At 47.2% G+C, this 12,842-nt stretch overlaps 1 protein-coding gene across 1 annotated transcript in view; it reads right to left on the bottom strand.

Annotated features, from left to right (window-relative positions):
* The window catches only part of LRFN2 (leucine rich repeat and fibronectin type III domain containing 2), a 181,056-nt gene that overhangs the window by 39,032 nt on the left and 129,182 nt on the right, over positions 1 to 12,842 (bottom strand). The window lies entirely within an intron of this gene.

Below are 12,842 nucleotides of genomic sequence, written 5' to 3'. Positions count from 1 at the left end.
GGCCACTCTCATGCCCTCTTTAATCTCTCCCAACAGTCTCTCTACTCCAGTTCCCTGTTTCCTGTTTTCCTTGGTTTTATCCTCTTTCAACATACCATTTAATTTCCTCATTTGTAATGGTTATTGACTGTTTTCCGTCTCCCCCAGTAGCATGTCAGCTGCATGCAGGCAGGTGCTTCTGCCTATTTTATTAGTGGCTGTTCCAAGCATTTAGCTCAGTGCCTGGGAGACAGTAGGTACTCATTAGCTACTTATTGGATGCACGGATAGATGGGTGACACCATAAAGTGGCTTGTCTGATAATGATTGAGCTTGAGAAGTGTGTTATACTTAGAGGCAAAGTTTTACCTTCTAAATTGGTTTAGGTTCAGCATGACATTAAATCAGACCAGAATTCCTTAATGAACAAAGTTGTGGGCAAGAAGAGAGTTGGCTCTGAGCAATACCAGGGTTAGTGAGGAACTCGCTTTGGATAAATTCTTCACCAAGGAGAGTGCATATAGTTCCTGAATCTTTGGGAGCTTTGGAAGTGAAGAAGGGACAGAACAGGTGGTAGAGGAATGAACTTAGTGTGTGCTAAGTACGTGCAATTGGGCCCTCTGTCTGGACCCTCACACACATCGTCTGCTTTGGGCTTTACGAACACCCTCCATGAGGAAGGAGTCATCCTTATATACAGACAAGGGCATAGCCCTGGCCTCACAGTCTCCTTTCTGCCTTTGCTCAAAAGTCACCTTCTCACAGATGCCTTCCCAGACATCCTCCCCACCATCTCCCATTCTGCCCGACCACTCCCTCTTTTCTGCTTTCTATTTTCTACTTGGATATCTAACATACTCCATATTTTACCTGCTTGTCTTCTTTTTTGTTTGTTTGTTTTTGTTCTGGTAATAAAGCCCTAAAAGGAAGGGGCTTATTTTTACTCCCAATATCTGCTCCAGGCCTAAAGCCCTGCCTGGCACACAGCAGGTGCTTTTGCGTGAATGACTAGGTAAGGAAGGAATAAAAATTTGATTTAGATCTTTGTCCTTCTAAATCTTACAGTTTTCTCACTGTTTTATGTTCTCCCGAGTGTGGTTTTATTTATGTAATGCTAAAAACAACGAATTGAGTTGGACTTTTAGAAAATCATGCACACTGGTTGTGTAGCATCCTGCATGCAATTTCTCAAATTGCCTTCTAGAAGCACTAATTAGGGTTCTGCAAAAATGGCTAAGGCCAATAAGTTGGGGGAAGTGCTGCCTACTCTTGCAAAAGCTCTACACACATTGGCAAGTTTAGAAGAGTTGGAAAATTCTGCTGCAATAAAGACACTGGATTAATGTTTAATTTTGCAATCGTCTCTCTCTCTCTTTTTTTTTTACTATGAAGACACTCCTTTTTTGAGCAACAATTATTAATATCTTGAGGAAGTAGAGTTCCTTAGCTCCCAGTTTGAGCAACACAAATGCAAATAAACTAGCTAGCTGATAAACAAGAAGGATTTGTAGTATATTTTAAAACCTATTCCAAGCATATACTTTATTATGCACAATTGAATTCAATTATTGTGTCTCTTTAAATCTCCTACCTGAAAGCTTTCAAGGGCCAAAGGCTTACATTATATTTTATCCAGAGAAAGCAGCACTGTCCAGTAGAAATACAATGTGAGCCATAAATGTAATTTTAAAAAAAAGTAAAAAGAAACAGGTAAAATTATTTTGATAACAAGTTTTATTAACCTCCATATCCAAAATATTATTTCAATATATCATCAATACAATTATTAATTAAATGTCTAACATTCTTTTATTTGATGAAGTCTTCAAAATGTAGTGTGTATTTTATCCTCACAGCACATTTCAAATGTTTAATAGCCATATGTGGCCACTGGCTACTATACAGCAAAGTGCTGTGAACTGTGTAGCTTATAGACCAAATATAACCTGCCACCTGGTTTTGTAAATAAAGTTTTATTAGAACATAGCTATGCTCATTCATGTACATGCCTGTAGTTCCTTTTTTGTGTTACAATGGCAGAAGTGAGTAATTGCAGCAGATAATCTGTGGCCAACAAAGCCTAAAATATTCAATATCTTGTCCTTTACAGAAAAATTGTGCTGGCCTGTTCTAGAGGATGTTTTTTCTTTTCATCTTCTTCATTACAGGACTCTCATGAAAATCCTTTGCTACAGTGGCCAATCCCACACAGTTCTGCCCTGAGCATCCCATGACCAACTGCCCATTCAGCCAGCCCCGGTTCTCACTAAGCTCCTTTCTAAGGTTAAGCAGCTCACCCTAACAGCAGCTACCTGGTTGCAGGTGTTGATATATAGAAGCTTCTCCCCCTTCCACTTTGCTCTGTGCTCAAACGTGTTCTGGCCTTCTAGATCCCTACTTACCTGGGACCTAATGGAGCAAGAGAGAATCTTCTCTGTCTGCGTTGAGCCCTCTTGGGCTTTTCAGCTATACTTGCCATGACTCATCATAGTCCTAGAGTGACTGGCCACTGTGATTACTCAAGTAGAGTTGAGTAGTGCCCCTATACACACATGTACATAGGGACAGCCATATGCAAGGATGTCCCTTGCTAACTAAGCAGGAGGTGGCAATTCGTGTATGTCTTTGGTGGGTAGTGGTGGTGTTCTAGATCCCCATGAGAAAGGCCGTATTCCTTATGAGATGTCATTAGTTAATGCTGCAGTGTTCACTGTTCTAAGGCTAACTAGCACTTCCCAACATTTTCAAGTCATGGCACACAGGAAATGATATTTGTCAGGCACACCTGAATCTAGGGCCAAGGCTATTCATGCTCTGGACTTCTTCCATTTGTCTCTCTAGCTCCTCTCTCCAGCCTCCCGTTGTGTCCTGGGAGGCTGGCCCATATGGACCACTTCCATGCAATGTGGATGGGTTGCCTGCCTTTGGGCTTTTCCACCCTTGGCTCTATCACCTGCCCTCTGTGCCCTCTGGTGGAAAGCAGCTAGTGGTGGCAGCTAACAGGTGAGGCCCAGGCACGTTGTAATGCACACCCTGGAGCCTCAGAGGCACAAGGCCCATTGTTTCAAACAGTTGTGCCCTTGTAAATTATGCTAAACAAACCACATTTAAAAAGAAAAAGTTTGTGGAGGATTAACAAACGTCTAATGAATTCAAATCTGTGACATAATAGAGCTGGGTAAATATATTTTAAGTAATCAGCATAGAAGATTACTGACAGAGAAGTGACTATTGAATCTTAATTAAAATTGCATTTGGAGAATTGTCACTTAATATATTATTCTAGCAGCCAAACAAAGGCGGCTTAAACCCCAAGTTGGGAGGGAGACGGGAAGACATGATGAATACAGGCAATTATTGCATATCCCGGGTGAGGGGTTCTCTCTTTTTGGCAGGAATGCTGTCAGGGGAACCCCAGACCTAGATCCCTCCCCGCGTCTCAGGGTGGTGTCGGTGGTGGAGGGGAACAAGGAGAGGCGGCAATTAGGAGAAGAGGTTCAGGACCAGGAGCAAAGACACAAATGCAAGTGGGCCCGAGGGGCCGTGGGATTATCTGTGGGCAAAGCCGAGAGAGGTGTGTGGGGATCAGAGCCGGGCTGTGACATGGATGCTGGTATCAAATGTCAGAATCAGCCTGCTAGGAGGAATCCATCTTCAGAGGAGGGAGCGTTTGTCTGCTCTGAATGCCTATGAGTCCGCATTGGCAGGAGGCGGGGTGGGAGGAGGCTAACAAGGAGAGGCAGAAACTGGAGAGCAGGGAGAGGAAGAGAAACATTTCCCCACGCCCGACCCTACAGTGTGCCAGAGAACCCATCCTGTCCTGGGTATTCATCCAGGATGGAACCAGTATCTCCTCCCTCCCTTGATTGGATTTTTTCACATGATCTTCACTACTAGGCAAGGTTAAGTGCTGTCATTAGCACATAAATGTGTCTTGGGGCAGGTAGAAAGAGGTGTCCCCACTGGGCATGTGTAGGACCCTTGAACTGAGCAACCTTGTACAGTGTAGGCTGGCCCAGCACACCTGTGGCCCTGAGTGTTGTTGGTCCCAGTTGAACTACTAGGAAGTAAGGGTCCAAGAGGTTTGGGGCTGCCTGAATTCCTCCAGCTACCCTGGGAAGAACCGTGGTTTAAGGTGAAGATTGTTTGATTCTCTGAGCAGAGTAGAGAAGTCCCTTCCAGAGGCTTTTGTGTGCCTGGTATACATGGAAACTCTGGCTGTTTCCACTCAGGATTGCTTAGTAACGGTGACGACCCAGCTGTTCAGCTACATTTGGGCACTTGTGTTTCCTGCTTGGGGATGGGCCTGGAAGGAACGCTGGTATTCTCAGCAGCAGAGGCTTAATTGGCTTAGAAAGACCCACCTGTCAGGCCCCGGTCACACACATGCATGGGCGCACGAGGCACACACACGCAAACACACACACACACTCATAAATATATCCTAGCAATACACATAGAGTTGCGGAACTAGGCTGTTAGTTTGTAATCAAAGCCTCCAGATGGGATTTTATATTTAAAATAAAAGGGAAAAAGAAAGATGAGGAGAAAGTGAAAAGAAAAATAGTTGTGGTGGCTGTAAAGGAAATTTCCTATTCCTTGGTTTGAAGACTACAGACCACAGACTTTCCTCCCAGGCCCAGGCCTTCCTCCCCTCTCCCCCATCCCTTAGCTTTGCCTTCCTGTCACAACCACCTCCAGCTGCTCCAGACAGAAGAGGCAACATTTAGCAGATGGCTGACAAGATATAGGTGATATCTCTCCACCCTGATTTCCATTTAAAAGATACCTTAGCAACCAGCTGAGGAGCCACCCGCCCCTGGAGCCTATAAATCAAGTAAGATGCCTGTCTCTGCTTCAGGTAAAAAGAAATGGTCCCTCCAGGGTGCTCCAGGCCCAGAAAGTGTGAATTAATAAGAGTGGGAAGGGAAGGGATCTGCCAAGGAGAGGCCGCAGCTTCTCTTTCCAGACTTCCCCTTGCAGACCACATCTGCTCCCCCAAATCATAATATTGGAGGGACCTGCTCTGGGATGAGGGATGGGAAAGGGAAACTCGATTTCCACTTGGGCGAAGGAAGCATAGGCCCAGAGATGGCTACTGGGGCTGCTTCTCTGCTGTGGGAGTTGCCAGAGGGTCAAAGCCTCTGTCCCTGTCTCTGCCCAGGGCTGGTACATCCACCTCCCTGAACAGTGCCCACAGACTCTCAGGAAGTGATGGTCTGGGGCTGCTTCGAAGGGTAAGAAGAACAAGTTAGTGTCTGATTTCCCACCCCCCTTCCCCAAAGCCATCCTGTATAAGGATCCTTCTAGAACCTGGAGAAGAGGCAAAGCTCAATGAGTGTGTGCTGGGCAGGAGAGAGTCCCTGACCCCAGAGAGCTTTGACAGGGGAGGCGTAGCCTTTGATCTCAGGGAACTACTGTTTTGACTGTGGAGTCACAGCTTTTAATTTGATGAGAATTAGAGGGTAGGCGAGAGGGGAGGGAGAGAAGAAAGAGAGAAAATCCCTAAGGGAGCCCCCTGTCTTCAGAAGATTCTAGTTTGCTTACTGCAGAAAGACACCCACATGGAACATGCAAGAGCATTCCCTGTGCTGTTTCCAAACAAAGCTGTGGGGACAAAAAACACATCCTGAAGCCCCAAACTTCTTCATAAACTGAGTAAAAAGAGCAGTCTTTGGTGGGCTAGACAACAGGAAAGGGGGGAGGGGTGATGTCTGAAACATCAAAAGGGCAGAATGAGCCCATTTAGGCTCTCTTTAAACTTCTATTGTGCCAGATAAGCAATTGTTATCGTAAGTAAGTTATTAAGCTCAGAACTGCTTCCTCTCTGTTCTCAATGACAGCATTATGCCTCTGTGTTAACGCAGTCATGACGGCTTTTACTGTGTTGCAGTATAATCACGTGTTTGTCTGCCTTCTACCCCCATTCACCCGGGAACCCCTTGTTGGCAGGGATTGTATATTGTTCATTTCTGAACTGGCAGTAGCAAACCCAGTACCTGGCAGGGAGTAGGCACCTGGGATACACGTGATGAAAGAATGAATGTGTGAATGAATGAAGGAATTAGTGATCTAGCATGAACAGTCATAGGCCTTGGCAGCTCTGACACCCTGCACCCTTTGACTCGCTACAAGAGCTGCTTCCCCTGCAGGGCAGACCAGTCGTGCTGGGGGAGTAATGTGAACAGAGAGCAGAGAGCATTCCCCAACCAGTGCTAGTGAGGGACATGGAAGATGCCTCAGCTCCCCCTCTCCCAAGAAGGGATAACTTGGAGGCACATTCTGCACAATCTCTTAGAAGGCCCCCAGTGGGGCCGAGCCTCGGTTTCCCTTCCTAATCACCTGCTCCTTAACACACCCTATATGGGCCTCCTTCCCATCCTATCTCATTTCCCCCATTTCTCTTACCTCATTTCCTGCAATCATCACCCAAATAAACCACTTACACTCAAATCCTCATTTCAAATCATTGTTCCACTTCTGGGGAATCCAGCCCAAGGCAAACTTCTTAATTATAACTGTCATTACATAAGGCAGCAACTGAGCCTGGGCCACTGTGGAATTGCAAGATACAGGGAAATAAACAGTGATATAAAAGCCACATACATTCTCCTGGGTGACTAACAAAAACTAGCAACTTCGTGGAGGAAGGCGCTCTCTGTTCCCACAAGAATGATTGGTAGTAATAATAGTAATCGTTTAATGGAAAAACGTCTTTACCTAGAGTGTTCACGGTTGGGGCTGTGGAGCACTAAGCCGTCTGTCGTCTTGAGACATGTGCCAGCCGATGTGTGAACAAGCAAGTGTATGAATGGAGAGAGGCCTGTGCCTGGGTGGGGTGAGGGGTGCGATCGCGGAGGTTGGAATGTGAATGGAGAGGTGTGTGTGTGTAAGGAAGATTCACGTGCAACTGAGTGAGGGGGTGTCGTGTGAATGGAGGTGAGGGAGGGAATAGGTGTGCCTCCTGACAGAGGGCTGTGTGGGCAGGGGATGGCCTGGCTTTACCAGGGAGGCTGCCTGAGGAAGGGAGAGGGAGCATAGCTTGTTTGTTCAGCTGTGATGGAAACAAATGCTGTCTGGCTGCCATGTTGTCAACTCCAAATGCATTAATCTCCATGGTTGTCTGTGATCTGTTCCTGCTTTGGGGACACAGACAGACACGGCCTGGCAGCTCTCAGCATCAATCTAGGCTAGGCCAGGGGTGGGGAACCTGCAGCCTTAAGGCCACATATGGCCTTCTAAATCCTTCAGGGAGGCCTTTTGACTGAACTCAAAATTTACAGAACAAGGCTGCAGTCAAGGATTTAGAAGGCCTTGGCTCTGCCCCCGTTCCCACCTGTCAGCCTCCTCGCCTGTCCTCAGGTGTGAGTGGAGGGGGCTTTGTTGGTACACAGCAAAGTTGTAGGTTTGATTCAGTCCGAACTTCTGAGACTCGGTCTCTAAACCCCCATTCCCACCCAAACCTGTATTTCAAGCATCTTCAGTTCTCAAGAGAGGATCCAGCTGTAGGAAGGGAGGGACCACCCCCTCCCTTTTCACCTCACAGCGTGAAGGTGGAAGTGGATACACAGGGATACATGTCCAGGCAGCAGGGTCTTTCTAGGCCTTTCTTCCCCAAGGTCTTCCCCTGCAGGTCCCAGTGTCAGGCCCAGTTCTTGCTGTCTCAACCCCTACATCCTTCCCTCCTCTAAATGGAAGAGCACTCCAGCTCTTTGCCTGACCTACTTGCCAGCACCCTGGACCTCCAGGCGCTCTCTGGCCCTTCCCCGGTACCCACACTCAAGAGAGCACCCAGCGCCTGGGCCTTTCTAGGACTGGGCTAATGAAAGGAGCAGTGGGGTGGATAATTCAAAGAGGCAGTTAATCCAAAACTCATTTCCATTTGGCTGGTGGATGGTCACCCTATGATTTACTCTCCTCATTATAGTTGGCAAGGATTAAAATTAAAATTGGCTTTTCTTTTCCAAGCCACCCAGGATAGAGGCTAGGCAAAGTCTGGATAGTGGAAAAGTTCACTGTGTCAAGACTATGTAATTATGGGCTGAAATCTGACTTTGATATCAGACTTGAAAGTCCCTGGAGGTAGAGGCTGTATTTTCCTCAGTAGACAGGGGCTCTTCTAGAACAGGGCCATGTCTCCCCTCAGACTGGGGCTCACGGAGGACAGGGCGGTGTCTCTCCCTCAGACTGGGCTCCCCAAGGACTGGGCCTGTATCCCCTGAAACTGGGGCTCCCTGAGGACAGGGCCGTGTCTCCCCCTTAGACAGGGGCTTCCTGAGGACATGACTGTCTTTTTCTTTCTTTATACCCAGACTGGACCCCAAGTTCTGCCCCCCAGGTCTGATGTTAGCAATGTTCTGTTGCCTCCGTGCCTCCTCGCCCCCTCAGGGGCCTTGGTGAGGGCTTGGGTCGTCCGCTTTTGCAAAGCAATGCTGGGTCCCGCAGGGCAGGTCCAGGCTGAGTGCTGTGAATATTGTGTCCTCTGGCTGCTCTGAGGACACAGTCTCATTACACGGGCCTGTACTTATCACCCCTGCCCTGTCGGACCAGAAACATGGCATCTTAAATCTTTAATGCTCCTAATAACACCTCTAATTATTAAAACGAAAAGAATTTAGATAATCAAGTCTCCTTCTTGAAGGATGTTTATTTGCATGCTTCATTTTGCCTGTTGTGGGCAGCATATGGGTGGCTGCCGCTGTGGAGAACACGGTTGCAGGAAAAGCAATCTCCTGTTATACTCCCAAGGTCTGGTCTTTCCTTGGCCTTGGATCAGAATCCTCACCAGTTGGCCAGTCTGGACTTACAGGTTATTAGGATACACAAAAGTACCATGATTTTTCATTTGAGAATACTTCTACTGTTTTGAGCCCCTACAAATTCCCTCAGGAGACATAAGTCGTAGAAAAAAGTCACATAGCAAACGGCCTATCTGTGAGATCCCATACCAGGCTGCTCCACCTCACATGCCCCAGGCAGCTCTGTAGTGCCAAGCAGGCACTACAGGGACAGGGTGAGATACAGGGCAGGACTTCCAGAGCCTTCACGGGCAAACAGGTGTGAGGGGCCAACATCCCATCTCCAGCCCATGCGCTGACTACAGGTGCTGCCCTAGAAAGTTGGGGTAGCTTGAGCCCCTGATCTGTTCTCCACCTTCATAAGAGCAATGGGACAGAAGCCCCTGACTGCTGCTTTGTTCCATTGTTCTCCTGTGTCCCCCCAGGCCTGGGGATAAGGGGCAGAGTCACATTATCAGTCAGGGTCCTGTGAGTAAACAGATGACAGAATTACAGGAGTGCCTGAAGGAAGTTTAAGGCAGGGACTATTTGTAGAGACCTAGGCAGGGTTAGGGGAAGGAGGAATGGGTGATGCCGTACCTAGGGCCTAATGACAGAGAAGGGTCTTTCATTCTTCACACCTAGGCCTGAAGAGACTGAAGCAAGCAGCAGTTTCAAGAACCAGCCCAGGATATAGTTAAGGGACAAGAGTTGCCCAACGGAAGCTGTGGTCCAGAGTAGACAGATACCTCCCAGAGATAACTTACAACTTGAGAGGGAGCCAACCACTTGCCCCCTCACTCCTAGTCGCTGACCCTACCAGAAGCAGAGGCTAAGAGATCTGGCATGCAGGTGTTCATAGGGGTCAGCCTGCCCAGGCACAGCGCAGGGCAGGTGAAGACGGAGAGCTTATTTGGAGGAGCAAAGAATCCGCACCGACAGCGGGCCCTTCTCCCTGCCAACTTTCCCAATGAGTTGTTGGATAATGGAACCACTTAGGAGTACAAGAAAGAGAAGAAAGAGGAAAAGGAGGGGGAGAAGGAAGGGGGTGGGGGAAAGGAAAAGGAGAAAGAGGAGAGAGATTAATCCATTGGAAACAATAAACCCCACAGACTCAAGAGCAGTAAATATGAATTCAATTTGGTTTTCCCATTTACAGAACCCAGCCTTCTAAAGCACTGACAGGCTGATTGGATAAAAGCTGCTGTTGCCACCAGGACAGCACATTTAAATTTTTATTGCAAACACCAGGCTCCATTACCCTGGGATTTGCTCTCTGCATTTCTAATATTGTCTTTCTTCAGGCTGGGGTGGGAGCACCCTGCCTCTCACCTACAGCCTGATGTAGCAGGAAGAGGGTGGGACAGGGGTTCTGTCATCTGGGTCCCTGGCCTGAACCGGTCTTGCACCTCCTTGGATGTCAACATGCCACTTCTCTTTGTGCCTCAGTTTCCTCATTTGGGCAATTTGGCTGGATGGTGGGGATGAAGTGGTCACTGATTCAAGTTTCTTTCCAGCCTTGCTTTGATGAAATCTGGGGAGAGAGCAGTGAAGAGTCAGATCACCCTAGCCACTGGGCCCCTGATCCCTTCTGTTTCTCTCTGCCTCTCTCTTCTTTATTGTTTTTTTTTGTTGTTTGTTTGTTTTTGCCTTTTCTCCTCCCTGGAGAATTTCTCTGGAGTCAAGATCTGGACCATCGCAGTTGATCCCTCCCTCCTGCAGCTGCTGTCCCCCTACCCCCACAGACCTGGGGACATGCTTTAGCCAGCAGCACTGACTCAGCCATTTGATCCGGCTTCTGTGGAGCACTGCTGCAGATGACATAGGGGTAGGAGGGAGGAGACACCTCTTCTCAGGAGGAGCTTACAGCACATACTTGGATAACTACAATCCAGGGGAGGAAGGAGGGATCTCCAGGGGTTCTGACACTTTACACATACTATTTTATCTAAACCATTCAGTAATGCAATACTATCTGCCCATTTACAGGCGGAGAAATGGAGGCTCGGGAAGCTTACATAGCTTACTCAATCACTTACAATAAAAGTCAAAACTATAATCTCAGCCCAGGTATGCAGGGATGTGACCCTCATCACAGATGACCTTGTTCTCATGTTAGAAAAAGAAATTGACAAAATGCTATGAGACTTCTATGAAAGACTTCCCCCTCCCACCAACAAGGGCAAGGGGATGCTTCTCAGAGGAGGTGCCCTGAATATAGCCTTAATATGGGGGTAGAATTTCAGCAGGCAAGGCTACTTTTCTTCATGAGGACATTCTAGAAGGAAAAACAAAGATTTGAGGTGCTGTGATTGGACAGAGGCAGATCTACCACAGGTGGTCAGTTACAGGAACCCGTTTAAGGAGGCTTCTTCAGGAGGTCCCAGCTTAAGAAGTGTTTTCTTAAGCAGTTTGACTTAGTGACAAGGTGGCCAGTGGTAATCACGCAGCCTCCAGAGTCCAGCCACCTTGAATCACTGATGATTCACCTCAGCTTGAATCCAGGCTTGACTCTTCCCCATCCTGTGACCTTGGCAAGTTGCCTAACCTCTCAATGCCTCAGTTTCCTCATCTGTAAAATTAGATAATCTCACAGAGTTATTGTGAGGAGTAACTGACTCAGTCCTGTAAAAGACTTAAGCAGGGCTGGGCGTACGGTAAAATCTCAAAACTATTTTGCCCATTACAGCTCTTACTCTGCAAACCGTTTTTAAGCTGCAACTGGCTATTCTCAAAGAGAAGCTTTGGTAAAAAATAAATTTTAAATTGCTATTGAAACAAAAAGCTAAAATGTAAAACATATTCATAGAACTCAGCATCCCCAGGGGACCTCACCACGAGTTTAGGAAATTTGTATAGACAGGTAGGAATTAATGCAAACAGGGCCATGATAATCTAATCTTTCTCCAGCCGGGCTGTGTTTGGGTATAGGATGCCTCCTTGCCAACAAGAAAGGTGGCCATTAGTGATGACAGAATTTTTTCTAAGGACAGAAGGACCCTTCTAAGGCAAAACTGCCTAAGGTTCTTGCAAGTCCTAATGCAGGCCTGCTCAGGGGCACATTTTGGCCACCTACTGTGGGGGCCACCGAGGAGAAATGGTAGGTACCCTGCCCATCCACTCTGATCCTTTTAGTAACTCCTTCCCCAGCACGTTCCTCTCCATCAATGGCCCCTCCCACACAGCTGCTGCATGCTGTTTACCAGGCTTCTGTAACTGAGGTGAGGCGAGTTTGTTGTGTTAAATCATTAGTGTTTATAAATATTTATTGAGCACCTGCTGTTCTGAGCTCTATACAGACTCTGAGTAAACAGCTTCTTTCTGTCCTCTGGGAGACTGCAATCTATTAAAGTCAAGACAGAGCAAGCCAGCACAGAAGGAAGAACAATTATCTTCTTCCAGTGGGAGAAAGAGTTGTGCAGGGAAGGGACAAATGACAAAAGCAACATCTGCCCTGCCTCCCCTTTAAACTAGACCTCCCAGGGAAGCTGGGGCTGTTTCCTCCCTCAGACTGAGGCTCACTGAGGGCAGGGCTGTGTCTCCTGGTAGACTGGCTGCTTCTCATAACGTGGCCTGATAGTTCCTCCTCATGATATTAGTTCTCCAACGCTGTATTTCTCCTTCCTCTATGAGAAGCAAAAGACACCACTGACCTCATTAACCTCAAGTACAGCATGGCCCCAGTCTTTGCCTCTCTTTCTACTGTGTGAGCATGGACATTAATTACCTTTAAAGTCCCAAGGGTGTTATGACATTAATCCCAGACTTAGAAGTCCACCTCACTCTCAGTCTTTCTTCTTTCCCCAAAATTGGTAATTTTTTTTTCTTTGTTTTTTTTTTTTTTTTTTTTTTTTTGAGACAGAGTTTCACTATGTCGCCCTGGGTAGAGTGCTGTGGCATCACAGTTCACAGCAACCTCAAACTCTTGGGTTTAAGCAATTCTCTTGCCTCAGCCTCCCAAGTAGCTGGGACTATAGGCACCTGCCACAACACCCAGCTATTTTTTGGTTGTAGTTGTCATTGTTGTTGGGCAGACCCAGGCTGGATTCTAACCTGCCAGCTCTGCATGTGTGTAGGAGAGGAATT

The sequence above is a fragment of the Nycticebus coucang genome, chromosome 9 (genome assembly GCF_027406575.1).
Source record: "Nycticebus coucang isolate mNycCou1 chromosome 9, mNycCou1.pri, whole genome shotgun sequence".
Lineage (NCBI taxonomy): Eukaryota > Metazoa > Chordata > Mammalia > Primates > Lorisidae > Nycticebus > Nycticebus coucang.
Note: the sequence above shows the minus strand (reverse complement) of the source record. Positions and strands in the feature narration are given on the sequence as shown.